The sequence below is a fragment of the Metopolophium dirhodum genome, chromosome 8, assembly GCF_019925205.1.
Source record: "Metopolophium dirhodum isolate CAU chromosome 8, ASM1992520v1, whole genome shotgun sequence".
Lineage (NCBI taxonomy): Eukaryota > Metazoa > Arthropoda > Insecta > Hemiptera > Aphididae > Metopolophium > Metopolophium dirhodum.
Genome location: NC_083567.1, coordinates 18,283,181 through 18,291,353, shown reverse-complemented (window position 1 = coordinate 18,291,353; position 8,173 = coordinate 18,283,181). Strand labels below are relative to the sequence as shown.

The 8,173-nt window shown below is 28.8% G+C and overlaps 2 pseudogenes; both read right to left on the bottom strand.

The window, feature by feature from the left end:
* LOC132951344 (uncharacterized) overlaps positions 1 to 398 on the bottom strand; it is a 1,728-nt pseudogene extending 1,330 nt beyond the window's left edge.
* A 113-nt stretch (positions 399 to 511) lies between these two features.
* On the bottom strand, positions 512 to 7,267 carry LOC132951343 (uncharacterized; annotated as a pseudogene).
* Positions 7,268 to 8,173: the final 906 nt, after the last annotated feature.

The following is an 8,173-nucleotide window of genomic DNA, read 5'->3' as shown; positions in this document are numbered from 1 at the left end:
TTAAAAACTACATTTATTTTGTGAATCATAGACCAAATCCTTCATACAAGAAAATTGAGCTTGTTTTTTTGCTTGCTTAACTTTAAGAACTTCTTCACAACCGAACCTGTAGCATCAATGATCAGTCTGGGTCTTGATCCTTTACAGTAGTTCCTATAGATTTGAATTTGATCAGCACAATGGTAATGTAAGTAGAAAGGATCACATCCAATATCATGCATTATGTTTTTAAAGTCATCTTCTTCTTTCATCAAAGCTAATGATGTTAAGGTATCTTCATGTCTACGACTGCCTGCTGTCACTCGCGACTTTAAAATGCGTAATGAATTACCTGATGGAATAATGGACGGATCAGGTGCACCTAAAAAATTACAATAAATGAGTGATATGATACACATGATACATTTAAGTATTTTCACAAGGTAATATGTGTTGATTTTTGAATGAAATTATACTAGGGTAGAAGTTTGAAAGTTGCAAATTCAATAAATGGGAATTAACATACCTGTTTTTATGAGACGTACTGCTTCTCTTTCTCGATATGTCTCGCTTGACAGTCCATCGACACAAATTGATGATATCGCTCTTTCCATTGCTGGTCCTATCATACAACGTTTTTTTTGTAGTTTTGTGTGCCTCTTGAAAATTACCTCTAAATGTACAATGCATAAGAACTCTACAACAAATTTAAATTATTAAGTATGAAATTACTAAATATATTTAAATAAATAATCAAATATTTTTAATTTAAGTAATGAAGTATCTACTTAGATATTTTTAACAAGTATGCAAATTGGTAGATTATACAATTTAAATGTAAAAAAAATACCGATGTAATATATCATAATTATTTTCAGTTTACAAAGAAAATGAGCACCTATGTACTTAATATTATTAATGAAAACAAATAAATTATTATCTATTTGAAAAATTTAATTTGAGGAATATATTTTTAAAAAAAATTCATACTCTGAAAATTACATATTAGGCAATTTACTTCTATTGAAACATTAAGTTATTACAATAATATACTTACTTAGCACCACCAGGGGGTTTATCAAAAACTGTGCCATTAAATCTGGAGTCACAAACAGAGCAACGTCCCACGACATGTATGTACACAGATCCACTGGGATAAACTTTACCTCTTCGGAAAGATAAACAACAAGGCAGTTGAAAATGTGCCCAAAAGTGCTCAGCAAGTATTGGTGTCCATGTACCTTTAGGCAAAACATAATATGATCTGGTACTTTGCATCGGACGATATTTATCTGTTAGCTTAAACACTTTTTCTTGAGGTTGTATCTGATCCCATTCTTCAGAAGAAAATGTAAATACAAATTGTTTACATGAGAGTGCATCATCTTCATTATTAGAACTGTAGTCATCAGGCGATTCTTCTAAAAACATTGGTAACTATTTTAACATTAGTTTTAATGGTATTAATAAAATAAAATAAACACATAAATTACATAGTATTATGATCTATTCATTCACAAATTTTAAATATTATAAACATAATTTACTTACCATCATCTGGTAAGATTGGCGTATGTACAATTTCACAGGACTGCTTAAATTTTAAAGGAAAACCTAGCTTTTCCATTATACCCATGACGTCCCTTTTGAACAAAAGTATGAATAGCATTCGAGGACTTGCGGTCACCAATATAAAGTCTTATATCTGTCCATACTTTATTTTTAGCTGCAACTATATCTATAAATAATTTCAATAAATAATAACAAAATAGTGTTCAAAAGTAATTTCATAAATTCTGTAGTAAAAAAATTTAATACACAAATTGTCAATGTTTGTTGATTTATTATGGTTCAAAAAAATAAAAGGAGTGTAATGCAATAATTGACTGTTTAATATTGATCAGTGTTAAATAATCATTACTTCTGTATTAATACCTACTGAATAGTAGTCACAAGGACTTCGGTAGCCAAACAGACCTTTATTTATAATATATTTAAGCTCAAGTAGACGACGGTTTTTACAGAGACGGTGATCGACAACTTCCGAATACTCCTACAGATAATATAGGTACTACAATACTTTTTATAATAAATTGGAAGAGGTAATTAAATAGCTACTTCAGTTACATCATGAGTAGCTTACATGTTATAATATGTAATGTAATATATAGTATACTATATATGTATATACCTGTTCATCGACAACATTAGTATCAGACATCAGTCTGACTGTACTGCTACACATACTATATATATATACATAAATGTTACTATGACAGGTAAGTTAACTACTATGAGTACTCTATCATATCGATCATTCAATATTGAATTAACCACACAAACGGTGTAACCAATAACCATTAAAATAATTAAATTAAATGAATGGTATAAACGGCTATTTTTTTTAGCATAATGTTATAATCTACATTAATAAATATAGGTACTCACGTATATAGCCTAACATAAACACAATTCTGTAGTATGATTTCAATTAATTTATTCAAAAATACATACATAATAATAATAATAATAATAATAATAATAATAAATAAATAAAAGACAATATTATATTAAACTGACCATTATAATGCTAAATACTATGATATTATACTGGATTTTATAATGATTAATATACTCTACAGTCTACATTTAATAATTAACGTTCAATTGTATATAATGCTTTATTAATATATTTATTTACATACTATATAGCATATAGCTTAATTATATAGCTATATACATATTATTTATGAGTATAATAATATATATAAAAGAAATAAACTATATTTTATATAATAATTTATTATTTATTATATCTAATACATACATTTATGCATAATGCATATATATATTAGTATAATAATAATATAATAACAATTTTATTTTATTTTTTAACAAAACTTCTAATGTATTTTCTTCATACCATAATATTGTCATCTCTGTGATCAATTTTGTTAATTATATGCAATATAATAACAGTCAGATCACTAATTTTCTTTTAATAAATAATATTTAAAAAGTGTATGGATATAATATAATTGAGTACCTACATTATGTAGGTATATAATATTATTGATACTAAAAATGGTAATTCACCGAATACGTAGGTACAAATAAGCGATTTAAGGTTTATTACACACAATATTCATACGAATTAAAACGGTTTAAATAATGTTTAATTTAGTCTTCGACGCTGAGTAGAAACAGTTTAAATGCTCGAATTTTTGCAGGAAAAATCATCTGATTAGCTAGGTTATCCCGTAGGCTTAGGCGATAGGCAAAGTGACGTTAGGTAGGTACAATTGAAATTCAAATTTAAAATGGTTTTGTTTTATCAACGAAATTATAATTACATAATAATAAAAACATATTATTACATAAATAAACAATAAATACATACCTATATATTTATATAATTTAATAACTTTCGTAAATTATTTCGTATGTTCTTCGTATTTCGTATTTGCAAAGCCCAAGAATTTTTTTGTCGTTTATGGGGGGGGGGGGGGGGGGGGGGGGGGGGCGGAGAAAATATCTAAAAAATGGTATCGCTCCTGGTACTTGGTGCTTTGAATGCAGGGTTCGAAATAGGTCACGCAAATTCACGCCAATTGCACGCTAAATAATGGCGTTGAAAAAAATTCGAAAAAAAAATGTTTTTGTCGTCTGGGGGGGGGGGGGGGGGGGGGGGGCCTGGGGAAATGTCAATAAAGGGGAAAAAGCCCACGGTACTTGGGGCTTTGGGTTTACGGTTTCGAAATAGGTCACGCAAATTCACGCCAATTGCACGCTAAATATTGGCGTTGAAAAAAAATTCGAAAAAAAATGTTTTTGTCGTCGGGGGGGGGGGGGCTGGGGAAATGGCAATAAAAGGGGAAAAGCCCCACGGTACTTGAGGCTTTGGGTTTTACGGTTTCGAAATAGGTCACGCAAATTCACGCCAATTGCACGCTAAATATTGAGACAAAAAAAAGTCCTTAAAGTTCAAAATTCGGATGAAGAAACGTTTTCTACAGCCCCCCCCCCACTTTGTTTACATTTTTAAACCTGACCTAGTGCTACGCAAATTTCAAAACCAGTCACGCGCCAATTCACGCTAATTGCACGCTAAAATATTTAACCGAAAAAAAGTTTGAAATTCGATATGGGGGGGGGGGCTGGAGAAACGTACGTAAATATGATAAGACCACCTGCTGGCACCCCAAGCTTAGAATATTCGTATAATATTATTTACCTATTCAAATATAACGAAATCATCATAATAATAATAATAATTTTACTACTATATTTTTTTTAAGTTGCAAGGAAGTAGATAATTTTAATTTTGTACGTCAGGTGCCAGCGTACCGTTACCATAACATTTGCGGTAGTCCTTTATTCTTTAATATATTTTATTAGATTTTGAATTTTCTCAAAATCTTGTTACGATTTTCGTAAACAAATATAACACAAAATGCGATATTCTTGACTTAACAGAGATGATGTAAAACTGTGTATGTTCAACCTAATTCTGGACTCTTTTGATGGTAACAAAACAATTGCGAGTACATTTCCTTACAAGATATTGAGAAAGTTTCTTACAAAAATTTCGAACATGGAGACAAGCATCACATTGTCAATATTGTATGCACTTAATTATTATATGTATGTTTTAACCAATTTACGAGGAAAGCGGAAAAACCAATATCAAAAAATTATATTCACTATTCGTATACTATTATATACAAATAATTTTAAATGAAAAATCTAATTCATAATTGGGTATAGAAATCATAAATAAACTAAATATTACTAAATATTACTAAAATAAAAATTATAGTAGAATAAGACAATTACCTATTTTATGTAATAATGCAATATATTATATTATATGTATTTATTAGAGAAAAATCCATACAAAAATATCATAGCATCAATGGATTTATCAATTATAGGTAAGAAAATGATTATAAATTATTATCTATAACTTTAATTGATTATAATTTAATTGAAATAATACTGATGACGTTTCACTAATATAAGTTATACCATTGATTATAAATACTAATTAATATAGTTATATAGTATAAAGTAATATATAGATTAAACTCGTTCGAAAAAGTTGTTGTAGTAGCTTCTTGCATCTCCTCTGAATGGCCTCTGGCATTTATGCCCTAACCATGTTAAGTTTTCGGTCATGACGTCTTATGATGGTGAATTAGTGACTATGTTTACCTGTTATACCCATGTTTTCCAATAGCAGTGTCCTACAATTCGATCGTATTCTGAGAGTCAGAATGTAGTGTTACCTGTGTTTACTTTGAACGAGTTTGGTCAATTCAATTCATTAATTAATACGTTTGGATCTTTACTTGACTTATTTTTTAACTCAGTTAGGTATAGATTATTCTCACTATAGAAAATCAATTTACTCAAAAATTAATCGTATAAGTAGATTATAGTAAATTAGAATATTCTCTATAAATTTAATAACGTATAAAGTAGAAACAGCTTGTAATAAATTCTGTGAAATAAATTTAGATGTTATTAAAAAAATTTTACTAAAGAAATTAACTGTCTGAATTAAATGTCCTCATTGATTAAGTCATGAACTAAAACAATTGCTACTTTCTAAATACCTCGCTCATAAATCCTTTAAACACTTATCCTGAAAAAGTGATTCTGAAAATTTTTTTAAATTAAACTAAAAACGTTACTCCAAATGTAATACGTATTCAAAATTATTTATCTTCTCGCAAACATTTCTCATAAGTTTTTACTAAGCCAGAGATTCTGAGATATGAATGAAATTGTTGATTTATCAAATTGTACAATATCAATTGCTTAAGTATTTGAAGAAATCTTAAATATAGAGGCATTGACACTTTACCAGGTCCAGACTTAGTCCCACCATAATTTCTACATTTGTGTCAATATTCACTAGTCAAAGAAACATCATTCTGCTGTAGGTATTGTGGTACAATATTTGGTTGCATGACCATTTACTTGACTTGTGTTACACAATGTACAGTACATGTCTTGTATGGCTTTCGCACTTTATTTAAATATCAAGCAAACATTATAAATATATTAATGATAATTAACACTTTCGTATGTTATACTGTAGAAAATATGAAGAGTCCTGTAACAGGTAAAAACAATGTATAGACTGTAGATGTATGATTTTAGAAAGTGGCTGTTTACTGAAACACTGTCCGATACGTATCTAACTATTTTTGCGTCATATACCTACTGTGATTGTTACAAATATTGACTAACAAATTGTAATCTTATCACTGCTGATTTAATTACCACCTTAACTCAAATTTCAATTATAACCGAAATGTCATTTGAGAGTATAATTTTCCTCATTCAAGATTTTTATGTACATTTTAAATTTCTGATGTCTACCCTACCAATTTTAGAATGAATGGAATGGAGGCCATTGATATGTTTATTTTAATTATGATTCACCAGACATCCTATGCTTATTTGTACGAGTATATTTTTTTATCTGATAAAAAATTTACAGTACTCAATGATTATAATTATAGTTACATAATATGTAGTTCCTAGACGCACATTTAATTACATGTTTTATAATTAACTATTATTATAGGAGTGAAAAATATTCCACTGAAAATGAAAAGTAAATTATTTTGGACACCATTTTTCTCTTTTACACATATCCTTAAAAATGGTAGTATCTACCTTTTGTGAATATTATTTATTATCATAAAAACAGTTATTCTGAATCATATAGCAGAGAATAATTAGATTACAACATTATTTTAGACTTATTTTAAATATTTAAATAGGGATTTGTAATTTAGAACTTAATTGTATCACCTCATGTACTAATACATCATAAATGTAAATTAATTTGTATACCTACTAAAATCTTTGACGTTTCGGTCTTTTTAGGTGTTTACTGCACACCCTCTGGTGAAGAGGAATACTTAGCCAGTGACCTATTATCCGATTTGCGTAGTATCATTGCTGACACTTTTACAGAAATAATAGGATATATACTCTTTCTCTTTTATATTCAATACTAATATTGATTTATAGCAATTCCCCACTATTCCCTGTTACTTGCCTTCCTCTTTGTTTTTTCGTAAGAATTACACCCATGGTCCTTTATTATTTGTTGCATATACTCCATTCGTGGTCTTCCCCTAGAATTTTTACCATCTACGCATCCTTCTTTAATTAATCCCAGCATCCTGCAATGCCTCAACTTCCACATGTTCAATCCATTCCTTTTTCCTTTTCTTGATAGTATCCATAGCGTTCTTATCTCAAACATTCTTTCTAATACTTCCTCGTTTGTTACATTGTCTAACTTATTTTAAGTTTTCTTCTGTAGCACCACATCTGAAAAGCTTCTATTTTCTCTGTTCCTCTTTGGCAATCGTCTATGTTTCGCTGCCATATAGCATTATACTCCATACATCAATCTTCAGAAGATTAATCCTGGTGTGTATGCTGATATTTCTTGAAGTAAAAAGTCCTCTTTTTTTGTTAAATGATATTATCGCATGGCATATTTGCTTTACCCTTTCTCTTTTACATCTTCCATCTTCACTTATTATGCTTCCTAAAAATGCAAAATCTTCTACTTTCTGTATTCAATGGTTATTTTTCAGATGTATTCTTACCCTAATATTATTTTTTCCAGCTACATACAAGTACTTTGGTCTTTTTCGTATTTATTTTTATGTTCAGTTATATCTCAGCATCATTAAATTCCTCTTCATTTTCAGCTGTTACTGCTGCATCATCTGCGAAGCATATCAATTTATTTTCCTGTCATTGATCCTTCTCTTAGTATGTCTATTGCCTCTTGGATGTATGTATCTTTAATATTTTCGAACTTACAATAATCAAACTTATAAGGAAACAGGTGTTAAATCGTCAAGCTTTTTTATTTAGTGAAAATGTATTTATCGAGAATAATTTAAAAACAATTATTTCTATGAGGTAATAATTAACTCAAAAACACTTCTAAATTGTAACCATTTATTGAAAATTATAATATAAATAATATTTCAAATGACTATGGTTATTATTTTTTGAGTTACTTCAATAAAATAGAATTGGATTTTTCAAAAATTACCACTTTTTTTTGTTTTCCTTGACGCTTTCTAAAACATCTTTGAATTTTTAATTCTAACCTCCCAAAGATACTAACTAGATTCACTTTTCTATCTGA